Source organism: Pteropus alecto, unplaced genomic scaffold (assembly GCF_000325575.1).
Source record: "Pteropus alecto unplaced genomic scaffold, ASM32557v1 scaffold223, whole genome shotgun sequence".
NCBI lineage: Eukaryota > Metazoa > Chordata > Mammalia > Chiroptera > Pteropodidae > Pteropus > Pteropus alecto.
Window position 1 is genome coordinate 2,376,598 of NW_006434441.1, and position 10,905 is coordinate 2,387,502.

At 51.2% G+C, this 10,905-nt stretch overlaps 1 long non-coding RNA gene across 1 annotated transcript; it reads left to right on the forward strand.

Moving 5' to 3' along the window:
* The first annotated feature begins 8 nt into the window (after window positions 1-8).
* LOC112477846 lies at window positions 9-6,812 on the forward strand. Its single transcript, XR_003045596.1, has 2 exons — window positions 9-3,748; window positions 3,919-6,812. It is a non-coding gene; the product is annotated as an uncharacterized LOC112477846 (long non-coding RNA).
* The last annotated feature ends 4,093 nt before the right edge of the window (window positions 6,813-10,905 follow it).

The window sequence follows — 10,905 nt, forward strand, 5'->3', positions numbered from 1 at the left end:
GTATTTTTGTTTTTTTGTTTTTTTCTTTTTTTGGAGGGAAAGCACCTTACAACAAAGAATAATACTATTTTGAATTTCAGAGCTTTCCCTTTTTCAAAGCTCTTTACCCCTTCTGACTTAATTTGTCCTCAGAGCAAGGCCATAACTAAGTAGGGAAGGATTTTTAGTACCGATCTTGCAGCCTGAGAAAAAGCTCACATTATGGAAAGTTAAAGAGGAGAGGTGAAGACAGGGTTGCTTTGTCATCTCTGGCCACACTCGGGCCCACAGAAGCTGTACTGGAACCAGGCGTGCCCAGGCTGTGCTCCTGCGGGGGACCGTGTTGTTAAAAGGAGCACGGGACCTCCCTCTTGCTCTGCCCTGGTCCACCCCAGCTCTCTGATGGTGAGAAGCCTCTTTGAGGCCATTTTTTCCAGAGGTTTGTGTGATTTGCAAATTTGATAAACACGCCATCCGTGTCTCTTCCTCCAACTTATTTTCAACACGGCAAGTGGGCAGGACACAGGACAGAGCTCTGTGCCTCTCCATGGAAACATTCAAATGACATGACTGGTGCACACCAGCCACAGACAGACACTGTCACCTTGAAGTCCTCAACCTTCTCTAAGTGTGGAACTGCTGAGAATCTTTTCAAAGCAGACTTGCCAGTGGAGAGGAAGCACTGAATAGTCTGTCCATCTGAGACCTTGTGGGTGGTCCGGCCAGCCTGGCCACCTCTGTGGCTGCAGTGGGGACAGAGGCCACAAGATCATCATGCTGCCACAAGGTGACCTGGTCGGGATGGCTGTCCTGCTGACTGTGGGCGCTCCCGGTCACACCTTTCCCTGCTGGTCCTGTGTACTTATGTGCACAGGACACAACGAGAGATATTCAGATGCTTACTGAAAGCAAGACATACTTTCTGGGGCATTCCCCCAATCGACTGTTCTGGTGAAGCTCGTCAAAACAGGAAATGAGGTTAGCATGGAATGACTTTCTCTCAGAGAACAGGCCTTGCCTCTGAGACCACCACTTTCCTCCCCAATGCTGTGAGCCTGTCGGATGCCTCCTCTGGGTTTGCCCGGAAGCCAGGCTGAGCATGTGCTTCTGTAGCTGGTAGGACCCATTGCTTTGGAAAATGGAGGTGATCTGCGCTCGATCCCAGCCTTGCAAACCTTCCCCCTTTCACAGTAGTGCCTGGAAGACGTTTGCAAGCTGCTCTGAAGTTATATCCTCACACATTTCAAACACAGCCAGAGCGTGGTCCAGGGAAGGCTCCATGCATGTCCCAGGCTGAGGGTTATATGCAAGCTCCCCACATGGGCTTTAGGCAGCTCCCTTGTCATGCCGCTTGGTCTATGTGTCCCCTCAGAGATGCCAGCAAAAGAGATGGCTCCAGCAAGATGGACCATGGTGGGCACAGTCCACCTTCCCGCTGCTCCCTGAGTTTGGTCAGAAACACAGTGACAATGGAGCTGACCTGGCTTCACTCATGGGAGGCCCTATGTGGGGTTCTCCGACACAGTTATCAGAAGAAGCCAGGGTTTCACCGTCCAGGCCACCGGCAGCAGACCGATCTATGCTGAGGCCTTCTGACCAATGGCCCCACTTGGACTTTGTAGATTTAAACCTTTTTGTTAATGCAGAGTGCTGTGGAGTCACATTGGCTTCTGTCTGATGGAAGGGCGTCAACCTGGGGAGACTTGGGTTTGACTCCCAGGTATCCCCACATATGCAAGGTGGGTTACCTCTTGGAGGTTGACCTGTGTATGACACTCTCACTGTTTTAGTATCAGCTCTGCTCTCTTTTACATGATTGGGCAGGAACTCAGAGGCCACTCTGAGTCCCTGTGGCCCTTCCTTCACACAGCGTCTCTGCTGGCCCCACAGGTGAACAGGTACTGCGTTCTCAGGGTGGCTGCCTAAGAAGATGGATTAGCACCCCCAGAGTGACCCCGGTGGCCATTCCACCCAGCCTCTGTTGGCTCCGACACAACCTCTGGTGTGTCACCACATTATCGCTGTCCTCACAGCAGGCCCCAGGGCTGAGCTCATCATCCTTCCATTTCAGTTAAGAAAGCTGAGTTCTGATGGTTTCAATGTGCCCCTGCTCTCTGAACCAGAGGCTGAAAGCTGCCCATGATTTAAATCCATCGGGGGTGTGGTATGGCCACCCAGTGCTCCAGGTGCTGCTGCTTTGCACTTTATAAATAGGCAAAAGCAAAAACCTTTTCTCCTTAAAATGGGCTGTGCGTGGTAAGGCAGTCAGGAGAAAGACACCCGAGCACAGCTGACAACAGGAAGAGACCAGAGGTCAATGGCCTAGCGAGCAGAGACCTCTGCCCCCTCTTGTTGCAGCAGTGTGGCGACCACCAAGCCTCCTCTGTGTGGACACTGTGGCCAGGCTGGCCCTGCTCTGCCAGAGTTGTATGAGGGCCCCCGCTAGGGGGCCAGGCTGGAGATAGCTTGGTTTTCTGAAAACTGCCTGCCACTCCTCACTGTGTGGTCAGCCGAGGCAGAAAGGCAGAAGCCGGGATCTGCACTCCAACGGCTGCTGGTCCCCTCTGGGCCCAGCCAGAGCTCCGTGTCCCCGTCTCTTCTCAGTGGGGAACAGATGCTAGTAAAGTGAGTTCAGTCTTTATGCTGGGAGCCAGTCAGAGGCCAGGGCTAGCAGTTAGAGGCTCTGGGGCTCAGGCTGACCTCCACCCCTTAGGCAACAGAGGGTCAGCGAGATGGGGATGGGAAGGGCTAGGAAACCATGAAGACAGTGGCCCTAGTAGCAGGGGCTTTGCTGCCACTTGAGCAGGAAAAGCAAAAAATCAGCCCAGCTCAAGGGTCCCACCCCGGCCCTTGCCAGTTCTCACTCCACCACTTCACTTGTGGAATCTCTGGAGGCAGCAGAACCTGACTCTAGTGACTGCTGGTCCCTTTGGGCCCCTGGTTTGTCGGGGATGGTCCCATCGAGCCTATTAGCCAGTTAGTGTCCGTGTATCACCTTCATCTCTGCCTTTTGTTTCAGACATGTCCTGGTTCGGACAATAAACTATATGGACCCCCATCTTTAGGTCACCTTAATATTCACAAGAAGTTGCTCCACTGACACCAACTCCTTCATACCCGTCATCTCTAAGAAGGAAGTATGTGGGCAGTTCACCAGCAGTCTGGCAAGTTGGCCCCAGAGTGGCAGGGCCAGCCCCGGAGTAGATCGGGGGGAGATGACGAGAATGCACATGTGCACACACGTGTGTGTGTGGTCATGTGAGCCCTGTGGGGGTGTATGTGCGTGTGTATGGGGTGTGAGTGGATATCATTGTGGGGCCTATGGTACACGTGTATGTGGTATGTATGCGGTGTGTAGTGTGTGTCTACCTGTGGGTGTTGTGTGTGTGCATGTGTGCATACGTGTGTGGTGTCTATGGGGTGTGCAGGTGTGTGTGTATGTGTATGTGGTATATCTGTGGTATGTGTGTGTGCATATGTGTGTGATGTCTGTTGGATGTGCAGGTATGTGTATATGTATGTGGTGTATGCGTTCATATGTGCGTGGAGTCTCGGGTTTGCAGGTGTGTGTGTATGTGGTATGTGTGTGGTATGTGTGTGCATACATGTGTAGTATCTGTGGGGGTGTGCAGATATGTGTGTGTGTGTGTGTGGTGTGTGTGTGTTGTGCATGTGTGCATATGTGCATGGTGTCTATGGGGTGTGCAGATGTGCAGAATGAGAGTGTGGCGCTCCTGGAGCATGTGAGGGAGGACAAGTGCTATCCCAGGTACATGTGTAGTATCTGTGGGGGTGTGCAGATATGTGTGTGTGTGTGTGTGGTGTGTGTGTGTGTTGTGCATGTGTGCATATGTGCATGGTGTCTATGGGGTGTGCAGATGTGCAGAATGAGAGTGTGGCGCTCCTGGAGCATGTGAGGGAGGACAAGTGCTATCTCAGGCTGATGGTGGGCACTCTCCAGACCCACACAGAGCTTCTCATAGCACCACCAGAGGAAGGCACCCCAGTGGGGGCATGGGTGCGTGAGGTGGGGACGTGGCCGGGCACAGCCCTGAGCCCCTGCCTGGAGTCCTTGAAGGCAGAACCGGGCCTCACCGTTCATGCCCAGCTGGTGACTGGCGTATAGTGGGGCCTCAGAAAGAATGTGCCCGGGGTGAAGTACCCTGAACGGAAGCCCCTTCCTTGTGCTCTGCCAGCTGACATGCGATGCTGGGAGAGTGCCTGGGGCTCCAAGTTGCATGTTCAATGTCCGTATCTCCTGCTGGCATGCCCAGTAATGCTCTCTCCTGGAAAGATTGCACAGGCAGCCGAGCCCTCTAGGCCAGCACAGGTGCCCACCTGTCCACTGCCTGCTGCTCCAGGGGGAGTATCACTCAAGTTAGCCGAGGACCATTGAAGGTGCCTTGATGAATCTCTTACTGAGATGGGAATGACCCAGGAAAGGATTTCTGGAGACCGGGTGGGGCTGGGGCTGGGGAAGCAGAGTCTGTGCAGATGACAGGATTGAGCAGATGACAGGGTCACGCAGATGACAGGGTTGCACAGACACGCCATCCGGTTTGCAGTGTCTCCAGGAGCTCATTCAGCCACCCCGAGCCTGGGTCTCCAAATCCACACACGGGACAATAGCGCTGACCCCATGGCACAGGAGGCTGTTTGTGATGTTATGTGGATGCCCAGAGGGCCACCTGGCACGAGGCACAGAGCCAACAAGTGACGATTCTCATCACTGCCATCCTAATTCTTAAAAACTGAGGGTTTTTTGTTTTGTTTGTTTTGTTTTGGTTTTGTTTTGTTTTAATAAACGTGTCAAGAAATAGTAGAAACATGCCCTGGTAAGAATACTCTGATGGGGTCCCAATAACCTAAGCCAAAAATATAAAATAGCAAAAGGAAGAAAAGATCTAGAAAGCAGGGGTAGCAGGGACAGCAGTCTTCGAAAAAAGGTCAGGGGCCAGGGGTGGAGAGAGAGAAGTGCACGGTCAGCAGCCCGAGCCCTGCTTCCTCTGCCTGTGTAAGTGTGACGAGGGCCCAGTCCAGAATCACAGAGCCAGACACAGTATAGGAACACTGATTTACTTTAACGTAAATATTTTGATGTCTTTCTTTTCCTGAACTTTTAACCTTGCTGGTAAACAGAGTACCGACAGTAAATGAATTGTTTTTCTGAGAACTGACTTTTAAGGAAATAGGAAAAAAACCTACAATTTTTATTAGCTAATCGTCAGTCTTGTGCAGGGTTGAAACTCTCGGTATTCTGCTTCTTAACTCTGCTTTAGGAGACACTTGGCTACCAAGAAATTGCTTTATTTTAATTTATATATGAAAAAAAAACCTATAAAATGTGTGAATACACCCTTTCAGAAATAGAAAAACTTACAAAGACAACAGAGGGAGGAAAGTCATTCTGCAGAGGTTTCTGAGGCAAGAGAAAGAGCCAATCCAAACTCCAGTTTGTCACTTGTGATAGAAACCCCTCCCCCGCCCCAATCCCCAGGATTTTCCCTATGGACTCCGGTCCTCTGCTCAGCACTCCTATCGCCGTCACCGTTGAGAAGTTGTGAAGGAGGCACAGAGGGCATCTGAAGTCCTGGCTGCAGAGTGTGGGCCTTAGGACACACTGTCACATCCCAGGTGTGACCTTCCTTTCTCCAGGCAGGTGGATGGCAGCCATCTGTGTTTGTAAACACTGTCCCTGCCAATAGACTGTGTGACACCATTTGTGATCAATAAGAACAATTACAGGGAACCGACCGGAACAAGGAAGCTCTGGACTCTACGTGGATTTTTCACTTGAAAGTGCCATCTAACCTCTGTCCTGCCATTTCCTGAACTGTGAAGTGGACATGTGACTTTCTGGCCTTCAGGCTTCTTGGAGGTGTTGTCGAAACACAGGATCTGCAACTTTCTTCAAAATAGTTGGGAAGAAAGAAGCCCTCTCCATGCCACGTCATGATGGAGTCTCATCGGGATGGAAGCAGAGTGGCCGGTCCTTCAGGGTCCCTAAGCCTCATAGTGACCCCAGCCTCCTCAGTATTTACGCCAACAGCACTGTGTCTGTTCAGGTGGCCGCTGGGCTATCTCTGTCGGAGGACGCCCTCTTTGGAAGACACAATGAGGACATGAGAGTAAACGTTTAAAGTCTTCCCTAAGATACAGGGCGGTGGTATGATAGGACTTCTAAGAAAACTGCTCCTGCCTCCTTAGAAGGAGAAAGCAGGAAAAGAGGGAAGGCAGCGGGGAAGGTGAACCAAGCCACCCGCCTCTCTCCTAAGATGAGGTGGGACGAACCACAGAGCTGCTGGGAGAAACCGCTTGCGGCAAGTTGACCCCCACCACTCTCCCTCCTACCCTCCCCCTTTCTTTCTGTTCAGAGTAAATTAAAGAACTGGCTAAAATCCACATGTGTGGGTGCCATCTTTATCTGATTGACCTATACTCCTGGTCACATCTTATCATTGCTTGTAAAGCAGCCCCTTCCTGTTTGCCAGACACATGCTTCTTTAAATGCTACAGACACACACACACACACTTCTGCTCTGCAGAAAAATGCGACTCCAGGGCTCCAGTCCCCTATGTTCACTGGAAGGGTTAATTCTTAAAGACCAGGGCTGGTGTCATAGCAAACCGCCCCAAACATTTCAATAGCTCTGCAAACAGCCTCTCTCTAAAAGCAAACAAGGTAAGACCCCAGGTAAATACCAAAGAATGGAAATCTCATACATCTCCCCACCTGTGTCCTCCCTGTTAACAGGGTGTCCATCAATGGCTGAGGCTGGTAAGGCTAGGGATTCGTTTATAGCACTGCATCAATAAAAGATTTTTTTAGAAAATCGCTTGCGGTTAATGTCTTTTTTTCTGTCCTTGATTCATTTCAAGCTATTTAAATTGGAGAATTGCGTGCTGTTCAAAGATGCACTTTAATCCTGACAAAGTCACTCAGTGCTGCTGCTGCTCGTGTCGCTGCTCGTGTTGGTGGGTCGATCTGGTTTCCGCCAGGCCCATCCTTTCCCGACCCTGGCGATGACGAGGCCGATGGTCCTCCTGCTACATGACAAAACAGGTGTTGTCAAGGCAGAGACTGCCTGGCTAGTGTTAGTGATGACGGTCTTGTGTGCACATGTGTGTTTCTATTTTGAAAGTTTTTATCACAATTATACACGTACTTGTGTGTAAGTCATGGTGTGCTCACGAATGCACTTATAGTGAGACCGGCAGCCCTCCCTCCTTCCACTGGTAACCAGCTCTGCCCTGTAACCCAACAGCACAACGCTCATCACGTTTGAAACTCTGTCAGCTTCCCTCTGTCAGAGAATGGCTCCCCCGGGACAGTAAGTCGGGAGGCTGTTTCTTTGAGTCTTACACGGTGTTTCTTGTATTTATTTCAATCAGGGACGGTCTAGTGTTTACTTGGGAGAAAAAGTGGTGCAGACTTTAAATAGGCTGCAGCCCACGGGCTTATGTGAAAAAACAGGCAAACACACAGTTCTGGGAAGCTGGAGACCCTCTTAAAGAAAAAGCTATGAAATTGTAGAATTCCCTTTCCACAGGACTTCGGGACCCTCTGTCTAAGAGTGGCATGCTGGGGTGTCATTTAAACCAGCAGTCCCCAACATTTTTGGCACCAGAGACTGGTGCTCCTATGAGAATTTAATGCCTGATGATCTGAGGTGGAGCTGAGACGGTGATGCTAGCGCTGGGGAGCAGCTGCAAATACAGATGAAGCTTTGCTTGCTTGCCCGCTGCTCACCTCCTGCTGTACGGCCTGGTTCCTAACAGGCCAGGAACTAGTACCGTCTTGGGTGTTGGAGACCGTTGATTTAGATCGTCCAGTGTCTGTAAGTGTAAAAGGATTTTTAGCTAGATTTATGCCAAAGTTTGTGACTTTTGCATAAAATATAACCTCTAATTCCCCTCTAAATTTGAGGAGAAATGCATCTTTTCATCAGATGGAGACAGGAGTCTAATATTTATTGAAAATAATAGCTTCATCCCCATTCGTAGGCAGAGAAATGAAGACTCCAGGGAAGAAATGAAGACAACCCAGGTAGTAAGTGGTAGGGCTAGTGTTCAAAGTGGGCTTGCTCAACAAAATTGTCTAAAAAGGTGAATTCAGTTTGTCCCCAGTTTCCCAGCAATCCTCAGGCCCATGGCAGGTAGACACCCTGTCATACCCAGTCCCGCCCAGACCCTTCACCTGCCTGAGGTGAGAAGCAACCTTGTGGCGTCCTCATCAGGGCCCAGGGTGAGTGCTCCCCACGTGGCATCGTGAATGAACTCTTCTGGAAAGGGGACCCCTCTTGGCAGTTGGCTGCCACCCTCCCTGCGCCTTGTGAGATCCAGAAACAGCATCAGCCTGGACAGACACAAGGGGATAGGCTTCCTCCTTGGTTCCACCATGGAAATGAGAAGCGAGAACTTGAGATGGGGGCCTCACTTTTCTGAAATCACCAGCAATCAGCTCTAAGAAGTATCACCATGAGGCCCCTGACAGGAAACCATCAGTATGGAACCTGGGGGCTTTCGCAGGAATCAGCTGGATGCGGCACAGCGGCCAGCCATTGGATTCAAGGTCAGGCCTGTGTGGGTGGAGCTCCACAGACCATCAGGGCGAGCAGCGCTGTCCTGGCATCACCGTCACCACCTGTGTCACAGACGGCCCCTTCCAACCCCCTTCAATGGAGCTCATACAAGTGAAGGCCAAACACAAGGCCCGCTCCACTCTGCACACTCACCCTAAATTGGGGCATGGTCTTGAAGGTGCCATCGACCGTGGGGCAGACCCCATAAGCTCATCTGTGCACTCCAATAACCCTGATGCCAGCCGAGGCTCGAGCACCTTAAACATGAAAACAGCATGGGGAGCACTCCCCACTCCCTTCCCTTCTCCCTGAGGCTTAGTGGCCACTCCAGCAAACCTCCTCATTAACTAGGCAAGGCGACCGAGCACAGTAAAACTGAAGGATGTGGCACAAAAACAGCGGTCTCAGCCGGCCAACCTCGTCGTGGACAGCATGGCTGCTCAGCTGTGCCCCAGAATCCTGAACGCCCATCATGGCCCCAGCATAGAAGTCACGCATACCTTGCCGGTTGCTGGGGGTCGTCTTCTCTGCAGGCTGCACTTATGGGACCACCGGCTTCTGGGCGGTCCTGCGCTTTACCCATGGTTCAACATGAGCTGATCAGGGCCGCGCTCGGCCTGTGTGAATGGGCTGGGGGCCACACAGAGATGACCCACACTAGCACATCCATCCAGGAAGGAAAGGGTCTTTGTCTTGCCCAGACATTGCCTGTCCCCTGATTAGGGCTCCCTTCAGTGACTCCTGAGAAGGGCTCACACTTGCTGAGCACTTATCCTGCCAGCACGCTCTGGGATTCAACAGGAAATACTGATTCCTCCGTGAGAGGCAGAGGGTTCTGCACATGACCTGGCCACTGTCCACACGACCTGGCCACTGTCCATACTGCCTGGCCGGTGATGGAGCTGGAGCCAGGCCCTGAGCTGACACCAAATTCAATGTCCTTAAGCAGTGGCACCCCTTCTGCCCATCCCCGTTCCCATTCTCATCTGCTGCACATACACACGCACACACACACACATGTTCACACGCCCTTCACACTTGAACCTTGTGTAGGCCATAAATAACAATAACCCACCACAGCACCATCTGTGTCAGTCCTGATCAGACATGTAGAATTTCCTTTGCCATGGCATGGAGGCCTGATGGGGTCAGTGTTCCAAGTGGGTTCTGATTTTCTTTTAAACCAGGGCTCAGCAAGCTTTTCTTCTAAAGGGCCAGATAGTAAATATTTCAGGCTTCATAGGCCATATGGCCTATCTCGACTATTCCATTCTACCTATCTTTGTGGTGCAGAAGCAGCCAAAGGAGATCTAGAAAGTAATGGGCGTGTCTGTGATCCAATAAAACTTTATTCACAAAGACAGGGAGTTGGTCAGATGTGGCCCACAGGCCGCAGTTTGAGACCCCATAGTTTTCAACTCAAGCTATCATTGAAAGTGTAATTAATGTCCTAGGGTTTTAGACACGGGGTTCGTCTAACCCATCAAAGTCAAGACTGGGTGCCAGAATACTTGAAGTTAAGCCAGAAGGCCTCGATATGTGATCCATGGAGCTATAGCAACAGGCATTTTGCCAGAAAAGAGTTCTCTGGACTAGTAAGTTTGGGAGACCACGGGTTATATATTCTTTACTATTATATATACTTTATGGGTTATATATACAATACAGGTTTACTGCAGGACCCTCAGGACCTTTAATGTGCTGATGTGCACTGTCGGTCTCTAGGAAGGGCAAGTGCTGTGAGTCTCCCGAGCTTGCCAGACTCTTGTGTGCAGGCCTTTGTCTATAGCATTCTTTGAGAAGACTGCTCTGGATGCCAGGTCCTGGAGTTTATCACGCCGTCTGATTTTCTATCTCCTTCCTAGGTGTTCCCACTTGAAGGTGCCTGCCTCAGCTGCCCCTACCCGTGCAGTAGCCCACTTTATCTTCAGAGCCATATTGCAGTTTAGTTGGGGGCTTTGGGGGCCCTGCCTCTCACCAGCCGGTGTGAAGGTGCTCAGTATGAAAGACATAGGAGAGACAGGGCTGGGATCCAGGCTGGTGCGTCTCTTCCTTTGTCTCCACAACCTGCTGCTTGGTGGTCTGCTGTTTAGGGCCTCCTAGAATGTCCTGGAACCTCATACGTCACCTTGGGCTCCTGGTTTTAGGAGCTGGATAGAAAGGCCCCCTCCCATAAGAACATGGGTCCGGAGCTTCAAGAAGCCTGAGGCAGGAGCTTTTGGGGCCTCAGGAACTCCGATGAGAGCATGGGACATTCGTGCTGGAAGGCTAGCGCATCCGGAGACCTAGATGAGTGGTCAGGACTCAGAGGCACAGAGTTGCCATGCCCGAGCGGGAAGGCTAC